At 43.2% G+C, this 25,216-nt stretch overlaps 1 pseudogene; it reads right to left on the reverse strand.

Moving 5' to 3' along the window:
* The window catches only part of LOC135521669 (vascular endothelial growth factor receptor 1-like), a 137,164-nt pseudogene that overhangs the window by 57,906 nt on the left and 54,042 nt on the right, over positions 1-25,216 (reverse strand).

The raw sequence follows: 25,216 nt of genomic DNA on the forward strand, positions 1-25,216 counted from the left end.
GGAATGATGGAGGATATAGACAGGGAATGATGGAGTGATATAGACAGGGAAAAGGGAATGATGGATGATGGAGTGATATAGACAGGGAAAAGGGGAATGATGGAGTGATATAGACAGGGAAAGGGAATGATGGAGTGATATAGACAGGGAAAGGGAATGATGGAGTGATATAGACAGGGAATGATGGAGTGATATAGACAGGTAAAGGGAATGATGGAGTGATATAGACAGGGAAAGGGAATGATGGAGTGATATAGACAGGGAATGATGGAGTGATATAGACAGGAAAGGGGAATGATGGAGTGATATAGACAGGGAAAGGGGAATGATGGAGAAAAGGGAATGATGGAGTGATATAGACAGGGAAAGGGGAATGATGGAGTGATATAGACAGGGAATGATGGAGTGATATAGAATGATGGAGTGATATAGACAGGGGGAATGATGGAGTGATATAGACAGGGAAAGGGGAATGATGGAGTGATATAGACAGGGAATGATGGAGTGATATAGACAGGTAAAGGGGAATGATGGAGTGATGTAGACAGGCATATAGACAGGGAATGATGGAGTGATATAGACAGGGAAAAGGGAATGATGGAGTGATATAGACAGGAAAGGGGAATGATGGAGTGATATAGACAGGGAAAGGGGAATGATGGAGTGATATAGACAGGATGATAGACAGGGAATGATGGAGTGATATAGACAGGAAAGGGGAATGATGGAGTGATATAGACAGGGAATGAAGGGAATGATGGAGTGATATAGACAGGTAAAGGGGAATGATGGAGTGATATAGACAGGGAAAGGGGAATGATGGAGTGATATAGACAGGGAAAAGGGAATGATGGAGTGATATAGACAGGGAATGATGGAGTGATATAGACGGGGAATGATGGAGTGATATAGACGGGGAATGATGGGTGATAAAGGGAATGATGGAGTGATATAGACAGGTAAAGGGGAATGATGGAGTGATATAGACAGGGAAAGGGGAATGATGGAGTGATATAGACAGGGAAAGGGGAATGATGGAGTGATATAGAAAGGGAATGATGGAGTGATATATAGACAGGGAAAGGGGAATGATGGAGTGATATAGACAGGGAATGATGGAGTGATAGAGACAGGGAATGATGGAGTGATATAGACAGGTAAAGGGGAATGATGGAGTGATATAGACAGGGACAGGGGAATGATGGAGTGATATAGACAGGGAAAGGGGAATGATGGAGTGATATAGACAGGGAATGATGGAGTGATATAGACAGGGAAAAGGGAATGATGGAGTGATGTAGACAGGCAAAGGGGAATGATGGAGTGATATAGACAGGTAAAGGGGAATGATGGAGTGATATAGACAGGGAAAGGGGAATGATGGAGTGATATAGACAGGGAATGATGGAGTGATATAGACAGGTAAAGGGGAATGATGGAGTGATGTAGACAGGCAAAGGGGAATGATGGAGTGATATAGACAGGGAATGATGGAGTGATATAGACAGGAAAGGGGAATGATGGAGTGATATAGACAGGGAAAGGGGAATGATGGAGTGATATAGACAGGGAATGATGGAGTGATATAGACAGGGAAAAGGGAATGATGGAGTGATATAGACAGGTAAAGGGGAATGATGGAGTGATATAGACAGGGAAAGGGGAATGATGGAGTGATATAGACAGGGAAAAGGGAATGATGGAGTGATATAGACAGGTAAAGGGGAATGATGGAGTGATATAGACAGGGAAAGGGGAATGATGGAGTGATATAGACAGGGAAAAGGGAATGATGGAGTGATATAGACAGGGAAAAGGGAATGATGGAGTGATATAGACAGGTAAAGGGGAATGATGGAGTGATAAAGACAGGGAAAGGGGAATGATGGAGTGATATAGACAGGGAAAAGGGAATGATGGAGTGATATAGACAGGGAAAAGGGAATGATGGAGTGATATAGACAGGGAAAGGGGAATGATGGAGTGATATAGACAGGGAAAGGGGAATGATGGAGTGATATAGACAGGGAATGATGGAGTGATATAGACAGGTAAAGGGGAATGATGGAGTGATGTAGACAGGCAAAGGGGAATGATGGAGGATATAGACAGGGAATGATGGAGTGATATAGACAGGGAAAGGGAATGATGGAGTGATATAGACAGGGAAAAGGGGAATGATGGAGTGATATAGACAGGGAAAGGGGAATGATGGAGTGATATAGACAGGGAAAAGGGAATGATGGAGTGATATAGACAGGTAAAGGGGAATGATGGAGTGATATAGACAGGGAAAGGGGAATGATGGAGTGATATAGACAGGTAAAGGGGAATGATGGAGTGATAGAGACAGGGAAAGGGGAATGATGGAGTCATATAGAAAGGGAATGATGGAGTGATATAGACAGGGAAAGGGAATGATGGAGTGATATAGTGAATGATGGAGTGATATAGAAAGGGAATGATGGAGTGATATAGACAGGGAATGATGGAGTGATATAGACAGGGAAAAGGGAATGATGGAGTGATATAGACAGGGAATGATGGAGTGATATAGACAGGTAAAGGGGAATGATGGAGTGATATAGACAGGGAAAGGGGAATGATGGAGTGATATAGACAGGGAAAGGGGAATGATGGAGTGATATAGACAGGGAAAAGGTAATGATGGAGTGATATAGACAGGTAAAGGGGAATGATGGAGTGATATAGACAGGGAAAAGGGAATGATGGAGTGATATAGACAGGGAAAAGGGAATGATGGAGTGATATAGACAGGGAAAAGGGAATGATGGAGTGATATAGACAGGGAAAGGGGAATGATGGAGTGATATAGACAGGGAAAGGGGAATGATGGAGTGATATAGACAGGGAATGATGGAGTGATATAGACAGGTAAAGGGGAATGATGGAGTGATATAGACAGGCAAAGGGGAATGATGGAGTGATATAGACAGGGAATGATGGAGTGATATAGACAGGGAAAAGGGAATGATGGAGTGATATAGACAGGTAAAGGGGAATGATGGAGTGATATAGACAGGGAAAGGGGAATGATGGAGTGATATAGACAGGGAAAAGGGAATGATGGAGTGATATAGACAGGTAAAGGGGAATGATGGAGTGATAAAGACAGGGAAAGGGGAATGATGGAGTGATATAGACAGGTAAAGGGGAATGATGGAGTGATAGAGACAGGGAAAGGGGAATGATGGAGTCATATAGAAAGGGAATGATGGAGTGATATATAGACAGGGAAAGGGGAATGATGGAGTGATATAGACAGTGAATGATGGAGTGATATAGAAAGGGAATGATGGAGTGATATAGACAGGAAAAGGGAATGATGGAGTGATATAGACAGGGGAATGATGGAGTGATATAGACAGGAAAAGGGGAATGATGGAGTGATATAGACAGGGAAAGGGGAATGATGGAGTGATATAGACAGGGAAAGGGGAATGAGGATAAAAGGGAATGATGGAGTGATATAGACAGGAAAAGGGAATGATGGAGTGATATAGACAGGGAAAAGGGAATGATGGAGTGATATAGACAGGAAAAGGGAATGATGGAGTGATATAGACAGGGAAAGGGGAATGATGGAGTGATATAGACAGGGAAAGGGGAATGATGGAGTGATATAGACAGGGAAAGGGGAATGATGGAGTGATATAGACAGGGAAATGGAGGGAAGGGAAAGGGGAATGATGGAGTGATATAGACAGGGAAAGGGGAATGATGGAGTGATATAGACAGGGAATGATGGAGGGACAGGTAAAGGGAATGATGGAGTGATATAGACAGGGAAAGGGGAATGATGGAGTCATAGAAAGGGAATGATGGAGTGATATAGACAGGGAAAAGGGAATGATGGAGTGATATAGACAGGGAATGATGGAGTGATATAGACAAAAGGGAATGATGGAGTGATATAGACAGGGGAAAGGGGAATGATGGAGTGATATAGACAGGGAAAAGGGAATGATGGAGTGATATAGACAGGGAATGATGGAGTGATATAGACAGGGAAAAGGGAATGATGGAGTGATATAGACAGGGAAAAGGGAATGATGGAGTGATATAGACAGGAAAAGGGAATGATGGAGTGATATAGACAGGGAAAGGGAATGTGATATAGGAGTGATATAGACAGGGGGGAATGATGGAGTGATATAGACAGGGGGAATGATGGAGTGATATAGACAGGGAAAAGGGAATGATGGAGTGATATAGACAGGGAAAGGGGAATGATGGAGTGATATAGACAGGGAAAGGGGAATGATGGAGTGATATAGACAGGGAATGATGGAGTGATATAGACAGGTAAAGGGGAATGATGGAGTGATATAGACAGGCAAAGGGGAATGATGGAGTGATATAGACAGGGAAAAGGGAATGATGGAGTGATATAGACAGGGAAAAGGGAATGATGGAGTGATATAGACAGGGAAAAAGGGAATGATGGAGGATATAGACAGGGAAAAGGGAATGATGGAGTGATATAGACAGGGAAAGGGGAATGATGGAGTGAAAGGGAATGATGGAGTGATATAGACAGGTAAAGGGGAATGATGGAGTGATATATAGAGGGAATGATGGGTCATAAAAGGGAATGATGGAGTGATATAGACAGGGAAAAGGGGAATGATGGAGTGATATAGACAGGGAATGATGGGTGAAATGGAGTGATATAGGGAATGATGGAGTGATATAGACAGGGAAAAGGGAATGATGGAGTGATATAGACAGGGAAAAGGGAATGATGGAGTGATATAGACAGGGAAAGGGAATGATGGAGTGATATAGACAGGGAAAGGGGAATGATGGAGTGATATAGACAGGGAAAGGGGAATGATGGAGTGATATAGACAGGGAATGATGGAGTGATATAGACAGGTAAAGGGGAATGATGGAGTGATATAGACAGGGAAAAGGGAATGATGGAGTGATATAGACAGGGAAAAGGGAATGATGGAGTGATATAGACAGGGAAAAGGGAATGATGGAGTGATATAGACAGGGAATGATGGAGTGATATAGACAGGAAAAGGGAATGATGGAGTGATATAGACAGGTAAAGGGGAATGATGGAGTGATATAGACAGGGAAAGGGGAATGATGGAGTGATATAGACAGGAAAAGGGAATGATGGAGTGATATAGACAGGGAATGATGGAGTGATATAGACAAAAGGGAATGATGGAGTGATATAGACAGGGAATGATGGGGAATAGACAGGGAAAGGGAATGATGGAGTGATATAGACAGGTAAAGGGGAATGATGGAGTGATATAGACAGGAAAGGGAATGATGGAGTGATATAGACAGGGAAAAGGGAATGATGGAGTGATATAGACAGGGAATGATGGATAGACGGGGAATGAGGATAAGGGAATGATGGAGTGATATAGACAGGGAAAGGGGAATGATGGAGTGATATAGACAGGGAAAGGGGAATGATGGAGTGATATAGACAGGGAAAGGGGAATGAGTGATATAGAAGGGAATGATGGAGTGATATAGACAGGTAAAGGGAATGATGGAGTGATATAGACAGGGAAAAGGGAATGATGGAGTGATATAGACAGGCAAAGGGGAATGATGGAGTGATATAGACAGGGAAATGATGGGGAATGATGGAGTGATATAGACAGGGAAAGGGAATGATGGAGTGATATAGACAGGGAAAGGGAATGATGGAGTGATATAGACAGGATATAGACAGGTAAAGGGAATGATGGAGTGATATAGACAGGGAAAGGGGAATGATGGAGTGATATAGACAGGGAATGATGGAGTGATATAGACAGGAAAGGGGAATGATGGAGTGATAGAGACAGGGAAAGGGGAATGAGACAGGGAAAGGGAATGATGGAGTGATATAGACAGGGAAAGGGGAATGATGGAGTGATATAGACAGGGAAAAGGGGAATGAATATAGACAGGGAATGATGGAGTGATATAGACAGGGAAAGGGAATGATGGAGTGATATAGACAGGAAAAGGGAATGATGGAGTGATATGATGGAGTGATATAGACAGGTAAAGGGAATGATGGATGATAGACAGGGACAGGGGAATGATGGAGTGATATAGACAGGGAAAGGGGAATGATGGAGTGATATAGACAGGGAATGATGGAGTGATATAGACAGGTAAAGGGGAATGATGGAGTGATAAAGACAGGGAAAAGGGAATGATGGAGTGATGTAGACAGGCAAAGGGGAATGATGGAGTGATATAGACAGGGAAAGGGGAATGATGGAGTGATATAGACAGGGAATGATGGAGTGATATAGACAGGGAAAAGGGAATGATGGAGTGATATAGACAGGTAAAGGGGAATGATGGAGTGATATAGACAGGGAAAGGGAATGATGGAGTGATATAGACAGGGAAAAGGGAATGATGGAGTTATATAGGGAATGATGGAGTGATATAGACAGGGAAAGGGGAATGATGGAGTGATATAGACAGGGGGAATGATGGAGGATATAAAGGGAATGATGGAGTGATATAGACAGGGAAAGGGAATGATGGAGTGATATAGACAGGGAAAAGGGAATGATGGAGTGATATAGACAGGGAAAAGGGAATGATGGAGTGATATAGACAGGGAAAAGGGAATGATGGAGTGATATAGACAGGGGAATGATGGAGGATATAGAAGGGAATGATGGAGTGATATAGACAGGTAAAGGGGAATGATGGAGTGATATAGACAGGTAAAGGGGAATGATGGAGTGATATAGACAGGGAAAGGGGAATGATGGAGTGATATAGACAGGGAAAGGGGAATGATGGAGTGATATAGACAGGGAATGATGGAGTGATATAGACAGGGAAAAGGGAATGATGGAGTGATATAGAGGATATAGACAGGAAAGGGGAATGATGGAGTGATATAGACAGGGAAAGGGAATGATGGAGTGATATAGACAGGGAAAGGGAATGATGGAGTGATATAGACAGGGAATGATGGAGTGGAATGAATGATGGAGTGATATAGACAGGGAAAGGGGAATGATGGAGTGATATAGACAGGGAATGATGGAGTGATATAGACAGGGAAAAGGGAATGATGGAGTGATATAGACAGGTAAAGGGGAATGATGGAGTGATATAGACAGGGAAAGGGGAATGATGGAGTGATATAGACAGGGAAAAGGGAATGATGGAGTGATATAGACAGGGAATGATGGAGTGATATAGACAGGGAAAGGGGAATGATGGAGTGAAATAGACAGGAAAAGGGAATGATGGAGTGATATAGACAGGAAAAGGGAATGATGGAGTGATATAGACAGGAAAAGGGAATGATGGAGTGATATAGACAGGGAAAGGGAATGATGGAGTGATATAGATGATGGAGTGATATAGACAGGTAAAGGGGAATGATGGAGTGATATAGACAGGGAAAGTGGGGAATGATGGAGTGATATAGACAGGGAAAAGGGAATGATGGAGTGATATAGACAGGGAAAAGGGAATGATGGAGTGATATAGACAGGAAAGGGGAATGATGGAGTGATATAGACAGGTAAAGGGGAATGATGGAGTGATATAGACAGGGAATGATGGAGTGATATAAAGGGGAATGATGGAGTGATATAGACAGGGAAAGGGGAATGATGGGGATATAGAAGGGAATGATGGAGTGATATAGACAGGTAAAGGGGAATGATGGAGTGATAGACAGGAAAGGGAATGATGGAGTGATATAGACAGGCAAAGGGGAATGATGGAGTGATATAGACAGGGAATGATAAGTGATAAAGGTAAAGGGGAATGATGGAGTGATATAGACAGGGAAAGGGGAATGATGGAGTGATATAGACAGGGAAAGGGGAATGATGGAGTGATATAGACAGGGAATGATGGAGTGGAAGGTAAAGGGGAATGATGGAGTGATATAGACAGGAATGATGGAGTGAAAAGGGGAATGATGGAGTGATATAGACAGGGAAAAGGGAATGATGGAGTGATATAGACAGGTAAAGGGAATGATGGAGTGATATAGACAGGGAAAGGGGAATGATGGAGTGATATAGACAGGGAAAAGGAATGATGGAGTGATATAGACAGGTAAAGGGGAATGATGGAGTGATAAAGACAGGGAAAGGGGAATGATGGAGTGATATAGACAGGGAAAAGGGAATGATGGAGTGATATAGACAGGGAAAAGGGAATGATGGAGTTATATAGACAGGGAAAAGGGAATGATGGAGTGATATAGACAGGGAAAGGGGAATGATGGAGTGATATAGACAGGGAAAAGGGATTGATGGAGTGATATAGACAGGTAAAGGGGAATGATGGAGTGATAAAGACAGGGAAAGGGGAATGATGGAGTGATATAGACAGGGAAAAGGGAATGATGGAGTGATATAGACAGGGAAAAGGGAATGATGGAGTGATATAGACAGGGAAAGGGGAATGATGGAGTGATATAGACAGGGAAAAGGGAATGATGGAGTGATATAGACAGGGAAAGGGGAATGATGGAGTCATATAGAAAAGGAATGATGGAGTGATATATAGACAGGGAAAGGGGAATGATGGAGTGATATAGACAGGGAAAAGGGAATGATGGAGTGATATAGACAGGGAAAAGGGAATGATGGAGTGATATAGACAGGGAAAGGGGAATGATGGAGTGATATAGACAGGGAAAGGGAATGATGGAGTGATATAGACAGGGAAAAGGGATTGATGGAGTGATATAGACAGGGAATGATGGAGTGATATAGACAGGGAAAAGGGAATGATGGAGTGATATAGACAGGGAAAAGGGAATGATGGAGTGATATAGACAAGGAAAAGGGAATGATGGAGTGATATAGACAGGGAAAAGGGAATGATGGAGTGATATAGACAGGGAAAAGGGAATGATGGAGTGATATAGACAGGGAAAAGGGAATGATGGAGTGATATAGACAGGGAAAAGGGAATGATGGAGTGATATAGACAATGAAAAGGGAATGATGGAGTGATATAGACAGCGAAAAGGGATTGATGGAGTGATATAGACAGGGAATGATGGAGTGATATAGACAGGGAAAAGGGAATGATGGAGTGATATAGACAGGGAAAGGGGAATGATGGAGTGATATAGACAGGGAAAAGGGAATGATGGAGTGATATAGACAGGGAAAGGGGAATGATGGAGTGATATAGACAGGGAAAAGGGATTGATGGAGTGATATAGACAGGGAATGGTGGAGTGATGTAGACAGGGAAAAGGGAATGATGGAGTTATATAGACAGGGAAAGGGGAATGATGGAGTGATATAGACAGGGAAAAGGGATTGATGGAGTGATATAGACAGGGAATGATGGAGTGATGTAGACAGGGAAAAGGGAATGATGGAGTGATGATAGGGAATGATGGAGTGATATAGAAGGGAATGATGGAGTGATATAGACAGGGAAAGGGGAATGATGGAGTGATATAGACAGGGAATGATGGAGTGATATAGACAGGGAAAGGGGAATGATGGAGTGATATAGACAGGGAAAGCGGAATGATGGAGTGATATAGACAGGGAATGATGGAGTGATATAGACAGGTAAAGGGGAATGATGGAGTGATATAGACAGGTAAAGGGGAATGATGGAGTGATATAGACAGGGAAAGGGGAATGATGGAGTGATATAGACAGGGAATGATGGAGTGATATAGACAGGTAAAGGGGAATGATGGAGTGATATAGACAGGTAAAGGGGAATGATGGAGTGATAGAGACAGGGAAAGGGGAATGATGGAGTCATATAGAAAGGGAATGATGGAGTGATATATAGACAGGGAAAGGGGAATGATGGAGTGATATAGACAGGGAATGATGGAGTGATATAGAAAGGGAATGATGGAGTGATATAGACAGGGAATGATGGAGTGATATAGACAGGGAAAAGGGAATGATGGAGTGATATAGACAGGGAATGATGGAGTGATATAGACAGGTAAAGGGGAATGATGGAGTGATATAGACAGGGACAGGGGAATGATGGAGTGATATAGACAGGGAAAGGGGAATGATGGAGTGATATAGACAGGGAATGATGGAGTGATATAGACAGGTAAAGGGGAATGATGGAGTGATAAAGACAGGGAAAAGGGAATGATGGAGTGATGTAGACAGGCAAAGGGGAATGATGGAGTGATATAGGCAGGGAAAGGGGAATGATGGAGTGATATAGACAGGGAAAGGGGAATGATGGAGTGATATAGACAGGGAAAGGGGAATGATGGAGTGATATAGACAGGGAATGATGGAGTGATATAGACAGGTAAAGGGGAATGATGGAGTGATATAGACAGGGAAAGGGGAATGATGGAGTGATATAGACAGGGAATGATGGAGTGATATAGACAGGTAAAGGGGAATGATGGAGTGATAGAGACAGGGAAAGGGGAATGATGGATGGAAAGGGAATGATGGAGTGATATAGACAGGTAAAGGGGAATGATGGAGTGATATAGACAGGGAATGATGGAGTGATATAGAAGGGAATGATGGAGTGATATAGACAGGGAATGATGGAGTGATATAGACAGGGAAAAGGGAATGATGGAGTGATATAGACAGGGAATGATGGAGTGATATAGACAGGGAAAGGGGAATGATGGAGTGATATAGACAGGGAAAGGGGAATGATGGAGTGATATAGACAGGGAAAGGGGAATGATGGAGTGATATAGAGGGAATGATGGAGTGATATAGACAGGTAAAGGGAATGATGGAGTGATATAGACAGGGAAAAGGGAATGATGGAGTGATGTAGACAGGCAAAGGGGAATGATGGAGTGATATAGACAGGGAAAGGGGAATGATGGAGTGATATAGACAGGGAATGATGGAGTGATATAGACAGGGAAAAGGGAATGATGGAGTGATATAGACAGGAAAAGGGAATGATGGAGTGATATAGACAGGGAAAGGGGAATGATGGAGTGATATAGACAGGGAAAAGGGAATGATGGAGTGATATAGACAGGGAATGATGGAGTGATATAGACAGGGAAAGGGGAATGATGGAGTGATATAGACAGGGAATGATGGAGTGATATAGACAGGGAATGATGGAGTGATATAGACAGGTAAAGGGGAATGATGGAGTGATATAGACAGGGAAAGGGGAATGATGGAGTGATATAGACAGGGAAAAGGGAATGATGGAGTGATATAGACAGGGAATGATGGAGTGATATAGACGGGGAATGATGGGGAATGATGGAGTGATATAGACAGGGAATGATGGAGTGATATAGACAGGGAAAGGGGAATGATGGAGTGATATAGACAGGAAAGGGGAATGATGGAGTGATATAGACAGGGAAAGGGGAATGATGGAATGACAGGGAAAGGGAATGATGGAGATATAGACAGGGAATGATGGAGTGATATAGACAGGGAAAGGGGAATGATGGAGTGATATAGACAGGGCAAAGGGAATGATGGAGTGATATAGACAGGAAAGGGGAATGATGGAGTGATATAGACAGGGAAATGGGGAATGGGAATGATGGAGTGATATAGACAGGGAAAGGGGAATGATGGAGTGATATAGACAGGGAAAGGGGAATGATGGAGTGATATAGACAGGGAAAAGGGAATGATGGAGTGATATAGACAGGGAATGATGGAGTGATATAGACAGGGAATGATGGAGTGATATAGACAGGGAAAGGGGAATGATGGAGTGATATAGACAGGGAATGATGGAGTGATATAGACAGGGAATGATGGAGTGATATAGACAGGAAAGGGGAATGATGGAGTGATATAGACAGGGAAAAGGGAATGATGGAGTGATATAGACAGGGAATGATGGAGTGATATAGACAGGGAATGATGGAGTGATATAGACAGGGAATGATGGAGTGATATAGACAGGTAAAGGGGAATGATGGAGTGATATAGACAGGAAAAGGGAATGATGGAGTGATATAGACAGGGGAATGATGGAGGAAAGACAGGGAAAGGGGAATGATGGAGTGATATAGACAGGGAAAGGGGAATGATGGAGTGATATAGACAGGAAAGGGAATGATGGAGTGATATAGACAGGGAAAGGGAATGATGGAGTGATATAGACAGGGAATGATGGAGGATAGAGAAAGGGAATGATGGAGTGATATAGACAGGGAAAGGGGAATGATGGAGTGATATAGACAGGGAAAGGGGAATGATGGAGTGATATAGACAGGAAAGGGAATGATGGAGTGATATAGAAGGGAATGATGGAGTGATATAGACAGGGAAAGGGGAATGATGGAGTGATATAGACAGGGAAGGGAATGATGGAGTGATATAGACAGGGAAAAGGGAATGATGGAGTGATATAGACAGGGTAAAGGGAATGATGGAGTGATATAGACAGGTAAAAGGGAATGATGGAGTGATATAGACAGGGAAAGGGGAATGATGGAGTGATATAGACAGGGAGTGATATAGAAAAGGGAATGATGGAGTGATATAGACAGGGAAAGGGAATGATGGAGTGATATAGACAGGGAAAGGGAATGATGGAGTGATATAGACAGGGAAAGGGAATGATGGAGTGATATAGACAGGGAAAGGGGAATGATGGAGTGATATAGACAGGAAAATGGGAATGATGGAGTGATATAGACAGGGAATGATGGAGTGATATAGACAGGTAAAGGGAATGATGGAGTGATATAGACAGGCAAAGGGAATGATGGAGTGATATAGACAGGGAATGATGGAGTGATATAGACAGGGAAAAGGGAATGATGGAGTGATATAGACAGGGAAAGGGAATGATGGAGTGATATAGACAGGAAAGGGGAATGATGGAGTGATATAGACAGGGAAAAGGGAATGATGGAGTGATATAGACAGGTAAAGGGGAATGATGGAGTGATATAGATAGGGAATGATGGAGTGATATAGACAGGAAAAGGGAATGATGGAGTGATATAGACAGGGAAAATTGATGGAATGATATGGGGAATGATGGAGTGATAAAGACAGGGAAAGGGGAATGATGGAGTGATATAGACAGGGAAAAGGGAATGATGGAGTGATATAGACAGGGAAAAGGGAATGATGGAGTGATATAGACAGGGAATGATGGAGTGATATAGACAGGGAAAGGGGAATGATGGAGTGATATAGACAGGGAAAAGGGAATGATGGAGTGATATAGACAGGGAATGATGGAGTGATATAGACAGGGAATGATGGAGTGATATAGACAGGGAAAGGGGAATGATGGAGTGATATAGACAGGGAATGATTGAATGATATAGACAGGGAAAAGGGAATGATGGAGTGATATAGACAGGGAATGATGGAGTGATATAGACAGGGAATGATGGAGTGATATAGACAGGGAAAAGGGAATGATGGAGTGATATAGACAGGGAAAATGGAATGATGGAGTGATATAGGCAGGGAATGATGGAGTGATATAGACAGGGAATGATGGAGTGATATAGACAGGGAAAAGGGAATGATGGAGTGATATAGACAGGGAATGATGGAGTGATATAGACAGGGAATGATGGAGTGATATAGACAGGGAATGATGGAGTGATATAGACAGGGAAAAGGGAATGATGGAGTGATATAGACAGGGAATGATGGAGTGATATAGACAGGGAAAGGGGAATGATGGAGTGATATAGACAGGGAATGATGGAGAGATATAGACAGGGAATGATGGAGTGATATAGACAGGGAAAGGGAATGATGGGGTGATATAGACAGGGAATGATGGAGTGATATAGACAGGGAAAAGGGAATGATGGAGTGATATAGACAGGGAATGATGGATTGATATAGACAGGGAAAGGGGAATGATGGAGTGATATAGACAGGGAAAGGGGAATGATGGAGTGATATAGACAGGGAATGATGGAGAGATATAGACAGGGAATGATGGCGTGATATAGACAGGGAATGATGGAGAGATATAGACAGGGAATGATGGAGAGATATAGACAGGGAATGATGGAGAGATATAGACAGGTAATGATGGAGTGATATAGACAGGGAATGATGGAGTGATATAGACAGGGAATGATGGAGTGATATAGACAGGGAATGATGGAGTGATATAGACAGGGATAAGGGAATGATGGAGTGATATAGACAGGGAATGATGGTGAGATAAGTGGCAGGGTAAAGGACTGATAGAGTAGTTAGAGGGATGGTAAATGAGTGATAGAGTAGTTAGAGGAGGGGTAAAGGACTGATAGAGTAGTTAGAGGGAGGGGTAAAGGACTGAGAGTAGATAGAGGGAGTGGTAAAGGACTGATAGAGTAGTTAGAGGGAGTGGTAAAGGACTGATAGAGTAGTTAGAGGGATGGTAAAGAAGTGATAGAGTAGTTAGAGGGATGGTAAAGGAGTGATAGAGTAGTTAGAGGGAGGGGTAAAGGAGTGATAGAATAGTTAGAGGGATGGTAAAGGAGTGATAGAGTAGTTAGAGGGAGGGGTAAAGGACTGATAGAGTAGTTAGAGGGAGGGGTAAAGGACTGATAGAGTAGTTAGAGGGATGGTAAAGGAGTGATAGAGTAGTTAGATGGAGGGGTAAAGGAGTGATGGAGTAGTTAGAGGGAGTGGTAAAGGACTGATGGAGTAGTTAGATGGAGGGGTAAAGGGCTGATAGAGTAGTTAGAGGGAGGGTAAAGGACTGATAGAGTAGTTAGTGGGATGGTAAAGGAGTGATAGAGTAGTTAGAGGGAGGGGTAAAGGACTGATAGAGTAGTTAGTGGGATGGTAAAGGAGTGATAGAGTAGTTAGAGGGAGGGGTAAAGGACTGATAGAGTAGTTAGAAGGAAACGTAAAGGAGTGATAGAGTAGTTAGAGGGATGGTAAAGGACTGATAGAGTAGTCAGAGGGAGGGGTAAACGACTGATAGAGTAGTTCGAGGGAGTGGTCAGGCAGGTGTGTGTGTCCTCACGTCAGGGCCAGGCAGGCTCTTTCATGGCAGCTCCTCAAAGGTCCTGAGTGTTGCTGTGCTCCTGGTGTTCATGTAGCTGGAACAGACAACCCACACAATGAAAACATGACCAACTACAACCCGTTGGACTCTACCTACTGTCTTAGCCCAGGCTGGTGAGTCTGTGTGTACACTGAAATGTAGTCCTTCCCATCCTTATCACACACAAACAGCTGGGTGTGTGCATTCATGTGTTTGTTACCTGTTGAGCCCGTGCCTCCAGCAGATCTCCCAGTGATTCCAGTAAGCCAGTGAAGGTGGGATGGGCTGAGGGGTTAGCCTCCCAGCATGCCAACATGGTGTTGTAACTACAGACCAACACACACCAGTTATACTCAAGCCAAGTCTCTCTATGAGGTGAGGAACTCCGTGCCTCGAGCCACCTGGAAACTGTAGGACATGAGATTCTCCAGCAGCAGAGGACACTTGGAGACACCTGGAAACTGTAGGACATGAGATTCTCCAGGAGCAGAGGACACTTGGAGACACTTGGAGACTGTAGGACATGAGATTATCCAGGAGCAGAGGACACTTGGAGACACCTGGAGAGAGAAAGAGAGAAAGAAAGAGATCAAATGATGTGTGGATAAACTTTTTGGCTCGTCTCTCTCTTACCCCCCTCCTCTATACTCTCTCTCTGCTCCTTGAACCCTGAGCTGGTGCTGCTCTCACTGCTAGACATACCTGTGAGTGAGTGAGTGAGTGAGTGAGGGAGGGAGGGAGCGAAGAAGCGAGTGAGCGAGAGAGTTGTGATTAGTGTGTTTTGGTAGTGCTAGTAGTCAATATAGAGTGATAGTTGACTTGATAGTTGAAGGTTCTAATGCAGTGTGTTATCCCACAGATTGAATTAATGTTGTTTCCACGTCATTTCAACCCCAGAAATATATGTGATGACGTTGAATCAACGTGGAAAACTGATTGGATTTGTAAAAAGTCAGCAACATACGGGCATTTTTGTTGTTTTTTCTCCCAATGTTTAACCCAAATCCAATGACATGGTGATATTTTGTTGTTGATTTCATAATGAATTCACATCAGTTGACAACTCAACCAAATGTAAATCAAGCATAATGTGTTTAGTGGTGTAAACTGGAGTTCAGTGTGTACAGATATGGAACTGAGCTCATTCTAAAAACACGCACTGTGAGTGTTTACATGAATCATAGAGAACTAGATACTCAGAACGACAGATTTGAAGATAATGTCACTCTTGCTCTTATTACAGATAATACCACAGAACATAAATTGATTGCAGAAGTGAGTCTATGTGTTTCAGTGCTTGAGGTTAATTTTGTAGATCCATAAGAGGAAATAAGAGTTGGCTGTGAGATAAGTCTGTTAGTGTGACACTGACACCTTCTTGATGCACTTCACAGCATAGACATAGTCACTGAGTATTCAAAACATTAAGAACACCTGCTCTTTCCATGACATAGAAGGACCACGTGAATAAAAATCCAAATCCAATGTTATTTGTCACATACACATGTTTAGCGGATATTACCGTGGGTGTAGCGAAATGCTTGTGTTTCCAGCTCCAACAGTGCAGTAGTATCTAACAATTCACAACAATACATGCAATACATACAACCTAAAAGTAAAATAATGGAATAAGGGAATATATAAATATTAGGATGAGCAATGTCAGAGTGGCATAGACTAAAATACAGTAGAATAGAATACAGTATATACCTATGTGATGAGTATAGCAAAAATACGTAAACATTATTGAAGTGACTAGTGTTCCATTATTAAGTGGCCAGTGATTTCAAGTCTATGTATATAGTGCAGCAGCATCTAAGGTGCAGGGCTACATAACTTGGTAGAAGCTGCCTAGTGTTGGCTATTTAACAGTCTGATGGCCTTGAGATAGAAGCTGTTTTTCAGTCTCTCGGTCCCAGCTTTGATGCACCTGTACTGACCTTGCCTAATGGATGATAGCGGGGTGAACAGGCAGTGGCTCGGGTGGTTGTTGTCCTTGATGATCTTTTAGGCCTTCCTGTGACATAGGGTGCTGTACGTGTCCTGGAGGGCAGGTAGTTTGCCCCGGTGATGCGTTGGGCAGACCGCACCACCCTCTGGAGAGCCCTGCAGTTGTGTGCGGTGCTGTTGCCTTACCAGGCTGTGATACAGCCCGATAGGATGCTCTAAATTGTGCATCTTTAAAAGTTGGGGGGGTTTTAGGTGCCAAGACAAATTTCTTCAGCCTCCTGAGGTTGAAGAGGCACTGTTGCGCCTTCTGGAAAGAGCAGGTGTTCCTAATGTTGTGTACACTCAGTGTACACTCACCACACATACAGTGTGGTGAGTGTACACTGAGTGTACACAACATTAGGAACACCTGCTCTTTCCATTACAAACTGACCAGGTGAATCCAGCTGAAAGCTATGACCCCTTATTGATAACACTTGTTAAATCCACTTCAATCAGTGTACATGAAGGGGAGGAGACAGGTTAAAGAATGGCGCCTGAAATGGATTTATTTGTAACCAATTTTGCACATAATGAGTAGCAACCGTATCTTACGGCAAAAAAAGAGCTTCTGGATATCAGGACATCGATCACTCACCTTCGGATTAGACAAAGATTTTTTCTACAACAAGTATGACGCACAAGACATTCTCCATACACCCCACAGGGCCGACATCCCTGTTATTTGTAAGAGGAAGTGACGTAGGTACAGAGGACAAAGAGGCTGATGCCTGGTCAGGACCCGGAGAAGGTGAATGGGAAAGCTGCCGTTACCGTCAATAAGTTACTAGACAAGGTACGATCACGAATATCCTACCAATGGGACATCAAAAACTGTAATATCCTATGTTTCACGGAATCGTGGCTGAATGACGACATGGATATTCAGCTAGCGGGAAATACGCTGCACCAACAAGATAGAACAGCACACTCCGGTAAGACGAGGGGGGCGGTCTGTGCATATTTGTAAACAACAGCTGGTGCAGGAAATCTAAGGAATTCTCTAGATTTTGCTCGCCTGAAGTAGAGTATATTACAATAAATTGCAGGCCACGCTACTTGCCTTTGAGAGTTTTCAACTATACTTTTTGTGGCTGTTTATATACCAGCACAGACAGATGCTGGCACTAAGACCGCACTCAGTCAGCTGTATAAGGAAATAAGCAACACCATAGTACCCTCAAAGCTCATCACTAAGCTAAGGATCCTGGGACTAAACACCTCCCTCTGCAACTGGATCCTGGACTTCCTGACGGGCCGCCCCCAGGTGGGTAGGTAGCAACACATCTGATCCTCACCCACGACTGCGTGGCCATGCACGCCTCCAAACTCAGTCATCAAGTTTGCAGACGACACTACAGTGGTAGGCTTGATTACCAACAATGACGAGCCTACAGGGAGGAGGTGAGGGCCCTTGGAGTGTGGTGTCAGGAAAATAACCTCACACTCCACGTCAACAAAACAAAGGAGATGATTGTGGACTTCAGGAAACAGCAGAGGGAGCACCCCCTATCCACATCGACGGGACAGTAGTGGAGAGGGTAGTAAGTTTTATGTTCCTCGGCGTACACATCACGGACAAGCTGAATTGCTCCACCCACACAGGTAGTGTGGAGAAGAAGGCGCAGCAGTGCCTCTTCAACCTCAGGAGTCTGAAGAAATTTGGCTTGTCACCAAAAGCACTCTTTCACTTTTACAGATGCACAATCGAGAGCATCCTGTCGGGCTGTATCACCGCCTGTTACGGCAACTGCTCCGCCCACAACCGTAAGGCTCTCTAGAGGGTAGTGAGGTCGGCACAATGCATCACTGAGGGCAAACTACCTGCTCTCCAGGACACCTACACCAACCGATGTTACAGGAAGGCCATAAAGATCATCAAGGACAACAACCACCTGAGCCACTGCCTGTTCACCCCGCTATCATCCAGAAGGCGAGGTCAGTTCAGGTGCATCAAAGCAGGGACCGAGAGACTGAAAAACAGCTTCTATCTCAAGGCCATCAGACTGTTAAACAGCCACCACTAACATTGAGTGGCTGCTGCCAACATACTGACTCAACTCCAGCCACTTTAATATTGGAAAAGTTGATGTAAAAAATGTATCACTAGCCACTTTAAACAATGCCACTTAATATAATGTTTCCATACCCTACATTACTCATCTCATATGTACAGTGCCTTGCGAAAGTATTCGGCCCCCTTGAACTTTGCGACCTTTTGCCACATTTCAGGCTTCAAACATAAAGATATAAAACTGTATTTTTTTGTGAAGAATCAACAACAAGTGGGACACAATCATGAAGTGGAACGACATTTATTGGATATTTCAAACTTTTTTAACAAATCAAAAACTGAAAAATTGGGCGTGCAAAATTATTCAGCCCCTTTACTTTCAGTGCAGCAAACTCTCTCCAGAAGTTCAGTGAGGATCTCTGAATGATCCAATGTTGACCTAAATGACTAATGATGATAAATACAATCCACCGGTGTGTAATCAAGTCTCCATATAAATGCACCTGCACTGTGATAGTCTCAGAGGTCCGTTAAAAGCGCAGAGAGCATCATGAAGAACAAAGGAACACACCAGGCAGGTCCGAGATACTGTTGTGAAGAAGTTTAAAGCCGGATTTGGATACAAAAAGAAGCACTGTGCAAGCGATAATATTGAAATGGAAGGAGTATCAGACCACTGCAAATCTACCAAGACCTGGCCGTCCCTCTAAACTTTCAGCTCATACAAGGAGAAGACTGATCAGAGATGCAGCCAAGAGCCATGATCACTCTGGATGAACTGCAGAGATCTACAGCTGAGGTGGGAGACTCTGTCCATAGGACAACAATCAGTCGTATATTGCACAAGTCTGGCCTTTATGGAAGAATGGCAAGAAGAAAGCCATTTCTTAAAGATATCCATAAAAAGTTGTTGTTTAAAGTTTGCCACAAGCCACCTGGGAGACACACCAAACATGTGGAAGAAGGTGCTCTGGTCAGATGAAACCAAAATTGAACTTTTTGGCAACAATGCAAAACATTATGTTTGGCGTAAAAGCAACACAGCTCATCACACTGAACACACCATACCCACTGTCAAACATGGTGGTGGCAGCATCATGGTTTGGGCCTGCTTTTCTTCAGCAGGGACTGGGAAGATGGTTCAAATTGATGGGAAGATGGATGGAGCCAAATACAGGACCATTCTGGAAGAAAACCTGATGGAGTCTGCAAAAGACCTGAGACTGGGACGGAGATTTGTCTTCCACCAAGACAATGATCCAAAACATAAAGCAAAATCTACAATGGAATGGTTCAAAAATGAACATATCCAGGTGTTAGAATGGCCAAGTCAAAGTCCAGACCTGAATCCAATCGAGAATCTGTGGAAAGAACTGAAAACTGCTGTTCACAAATGCTCTCCATGCAACCTCACTGAGCTCGAGCTGTTTTGCAAGGAGGAATGGGAAAAATGTCAGTCTCTCGATGTGCAAAACTGATAGAGACATACCCCAAGCGACTTACAGCTGTAATCGCAGCAAAAGGTGCCGCTACAAAGTATTAACTTAAGGGGCTGAAAAATTTTGCACGCCCAATTTTTCAGTTTTTGATTTGTTAAAAAAGTTTGAAATATCCAATAAATGTCGTTCCACTTCATGATTGTGTCCCACTTGTTGTTGATTCTTCACAAAAAAATACAGTTTTATATCTTTATGTTTGAAGCCTGAAATGTGGCATAAGGTCGCAAAGTTCAAGGGGGCCGAATACTTTCGCAAGGCACTGTATATACTGTACTCGATACCATCTACTGCATCTTGCCTATGCCGTTCTGTACCATCACTCATTCATATATCTTTATGTACATATTCTTCATCCCTTTACACTTGTGTGTATAAGGTAGTTGTTGTGAAATTGTTAGTTTAAATTACTCGTTGGTTATTACTGCATTGTCGGAACTAGAAGCACAAGCATTTCGCTACACTCGCATTAACATCTGCGAACCATGTGTATGTGACAAATACAATTTGATTTGATTTGGTAGTAGGTGCCAGGCGTACCGGTTTGTGTCAAGCACTGCAATGCTAATGGTTTTTCACACTCAACAGTTTCCCGTGTGTATCAAGAAAGGTCCACCACCCAAAGGCCATTCAACCAATTTGACACAACTTTGGGAAGCATTGGAAACAACAACGGCCAGCATCCCTGTGGAGCGTATTTGACACCCTGTTCGGGCCATGCCCCGATAATTTCAGGCTGTTCTGAGGGCAAAAGGGTGGGGAGGGGGGAGGCGCAACTCAATATTAGGAAGGTGTTCCTAATTTTTGGTGTACTCAGTGTAGACAGGATGTCTTATCAATGGAAACCTGTGTTTCCAAGTGTTTCCCCTATATTCATGCAAAATTGTTGCCTACTTTGGTTCAATGACTGGAAGTCTATGGCACTGCTAGCATGTCATTGCGCTAACGCTAGTAGCAATGTCATTACCCTTTCCACCACTGCTGAAAAAAATCCTAGGGGAAACACTGATTTACCCAAAGCCCTGTGCAACTGAGTCCTGGACTTCCTGATGGTGATGAAGGTAGGCAACATTACCTCCTCCACCCTGATAACATTACCTCCTCCACCCTGATAACATTACCTCCTAGACATTGATTCTCAACACGGGGGCCCCACAAGGGTGCATCCGCAGTTCCTGCCTATACTCCCTGTATACCTACGATAGCGTAGCCTCACATAGTTCCAACTACATCATCAAATTCGCTAAACAACATGACAGTATTAGGCCTGATTACCAACAACGACGAGACGGTCTACACGGAGGAGGTAGGCACTATGATGGTGTGGCGTCAGGTAAACAACCTCTCCCTCAATGTCAGAAAAACAAAGGAGCTGATTGTGGACTTCAGGAGGAACCAGGCTGGACACGCCCCTGTCCTCATCAATGGGGTCACCGTGGAGACGGTCAAAAACATCATCGGAGTACACATCTCTGAGGAGCTCAGATGGTCAAACCACACAGACACCTCCGTGAAGATGGCTCGACAGCGACTGTTCAACCTCAGAATGCTGAAGAAATTCGGCCTGTCCCCGAGGGGATACTGCCGGGCTGCATCACATCCTGGTCAACTCCAGCACCCCGGACCGCAAGGCACTACAGTCAGTGGTACGCTCAGCACAACGCACCATTAGGTGCACACTGCTTGCCCTCCAGGACACCATTAGGTGCACACTGCTTGCACTCCAGGACACCATTAGGTGCACACTGCTTGCACTCCAGGACACCATTAGGTGCACACTGCTTGCCCTCCAGGACACCTACAACACCAGGTGTCGCAGGAAGGTCAGGAAGATCATCAGGGACCCCCAAGGCAGGGCCTCTGATGGTCATAGTAGAGTACTGTAGGCACGGAAACCTCTCCACCTACCTGAAAAGCAAGAGAGATGTGTTCCTGCTCAACAGTGTGTTTAGACAGATAGGCAGGCAGACAGACGGACACTCACAGCCTTTTCTTACGGACCTCTAGATTATTAAATTAAATTAGAGAGTTTTATAGTCACATGTACAGGGTTGCAGATGTAATTACAGGGTACAGTGACACTCTTGAGCACCAACATACAGGGGAAAGTGAAATAAAACAATACAAATTATACAAGTAGGTAACAATAAAAATAGAAATAACTATATGTGGCAACAATAAATGCCCATTGGGGTAGTGGTAGGGTAAATGAGAGTGATGGAGTGATGGAAAAGTGATGGAAAAGGGCCAATAGCAACAATCCATGGTTCAGGTGTCTGGGCCTTGGTGCAGGCTCACAGCAGCTTGACCACATTCATCAGAGCCTTGTGCTCACTGTGAGTAGCCCCCTCTGGTGGACAGCAGTCAGGACAGCACATTATAAATACAGCACATGCCTCAGTCATTATGGTAGTAAAGTACAGTCATGTTATATCCTATTCACTTTTGTATTACTCTACTCTATTCTGATCGGTCCTCATTTGTTCTTAGATATCATGACTGAGGTATAATGAGCATAAGGAAGCATGCACCTTTAATAATGAACATAAGAAGCTTGTACCTTTATGAACATAAGGAATCAGGTACCTTTATGAACATAAGAAGCAGGTACCTTTATGAACATAAGGAAGCAGGTACCTTTATGAACATAAGGAAGCAGGTACCTTTATGAACATGAGGAAGCAGGTACCTTTATGAACATAAGGAAGCAGGTACTTTTATGAACATAAGAAGCAGGTACCTTTATGAACATAAGGAAGCAGGTACCTTTATGAACATAAGGAAGCAGGTACCTTTATGAACATACGGAAGCAGGTACCTTTATGAACATAAGGAAGCAGGTACCTTTATGAACATAATAAGCAGGTACCTTTATGAACATAAGAAGCAGGTACCTTTATGAACATAAGAAGCAGGTACCTTTATGAACATAAGGAATCAGGTACCTTTATGAACATAAGAAGCAGGTACCTTTATGAACATAAGGAAGCAGGTACCTTTATGAACATAAGGAAGCAGGTACCTTTATGAACATAAGAAGCAGGTACCTTTATGAACATAAGAACGCAGGTACCTTTATGAACATAAGAAGCAGGTACCTTTATGAACATAAGAAGCAGGTACCTTTATGAACATAAGGAATCAGGTACCTTTATGAACATAAGAAGCAGGTACCTTTATGAACATAAGGAAGCAGGTACCTTTATGAACATAAGGAAGCAGGTACCTTTATGAACATAAGGAATCAGGTACCTTTATGAACATAAGAAGCAGGTACCTTTATGAACATAAGGAAGTAGGTACCTTTATGAACATAAGAAGCAGGTACCTTTATGAACATAAGGAAGCAGGTACCTTTATGAACATAAGGAAGCAGGTACCTTTATGAACATAAGGAAGCAGGTACCTTTATGAACATAAGGAAGCAGGTACCTTTATGAACATAAGGAAGCAGGTACCTTTATGAACATAAGGAAGCAGGTACCTTTATGAACATAAGGAAGCAGGTACCTTTATGAACATAAGGAAGCAGGTACCTTTATGAACATAAGGAAGCAGGTACCTTTGAGCATCTTGACAGCCACAGTTCCGCAGCCTGTAGAGTTGTAGATGCCAAAGGCAGACACCTGCATGACCTTCCCAAAGGCCTCATGGTCCAGAGGTTCCTCTGGAAGGACACAGAGACAGAATCAGAACACAATCTCCTTAGCTATTTGTTTCTCAAATGGTGTGTTGGAACCTAAAGGTGTGTCGTGGTTTAACACTGGGTGGTGGCAGTCTGTCAGAGTCAATGTTTTGTTAAATCTTTACGGTCATGAGAAAGTTCAGAAGGCTTTAGGTGGGAACCACCTAGATGTTATAAAGTTAAGTTGAAATTCAACAAGACTTTATTAAAACGACATTATCTGTATATCCAACAAGCCCAGCTCAGATCACACCCAAGCCAGACCTGATTAGTTACAGTAAACACAGCTCCCACCCTTGCACAACACAGATAATGCTGATTACATGGGACACTCCTAGTCATCTCTGAAGCAGATGAGAAAGTGATCTTATCTATCTTCAATCTTAATCATCTCCTCTTTCCGAAGTTCATACACAGGGAGTTCCTAGAATGAGAATGTCTGTAACCAATCACTACACAGTGTACTGGGTCAGTAACCAATGGTGTAAAGGTATACCCAGTTCGAGGCGGTCTCTGGGAACTCCCATTGGCTGGGGTCGTACTGTAGTCTATCACACTGCTCCTCCGGAGGCCCCTTGTCCCGGGTCCAGGATGATTGACAGGTACTCTGCCTTTGCCTGAGAGAGAAAGGGATTTATATAGTATTATCAAAAATAAGATATTTATGCAATTATATACACTCTAGTCTGCTCCATTTGTCTCATCTATTTGAGTTTACATATGAAGAGAGTGATCACCTGTTTTAGTTTACGTATGAAGAGAGTGATCACCTGTTTTAGTTTACGTATGAAGAGAGTGATCACCTGTTTTAGTTTACGTATGAAGAGAGTGATCACCTGTTTTAGTTTACGTATGAAGAGAGTGATCACCTGTTTTAGTTTACGTATGAAGAGAGTGATCACCTGTTTTAGTTTACGTATGAAGAGAGTAATCACCTGTTTTAGTTTACGTATGAAGAGAGTGATCACCTGTTTTAGTTTACGTATGAAGAGAGTGATCACCTGTTTTAGTTTACGTATGAAGAGAGTGATCACCTGTTTTAGTTTACGTATGAAGAGAGTGATCACCTGTTTT

This window comes from Oncorhynchus masou, chromosome 30 (assembly GCF_036934945.1).
Source record: "Oncorhynchus masou masou isolate Uvic2021 chromosome 30, UVic_Omas_1.1, whole genome shotgun sequence".
Taxonomy (NCBI): domain Eukaryota; kingdom Metazoa; phylum Chordata; class Actinopteri; order Salmoniformes; family Salmonidae; genus Oncorhynchus; species Oncorhynchus masou.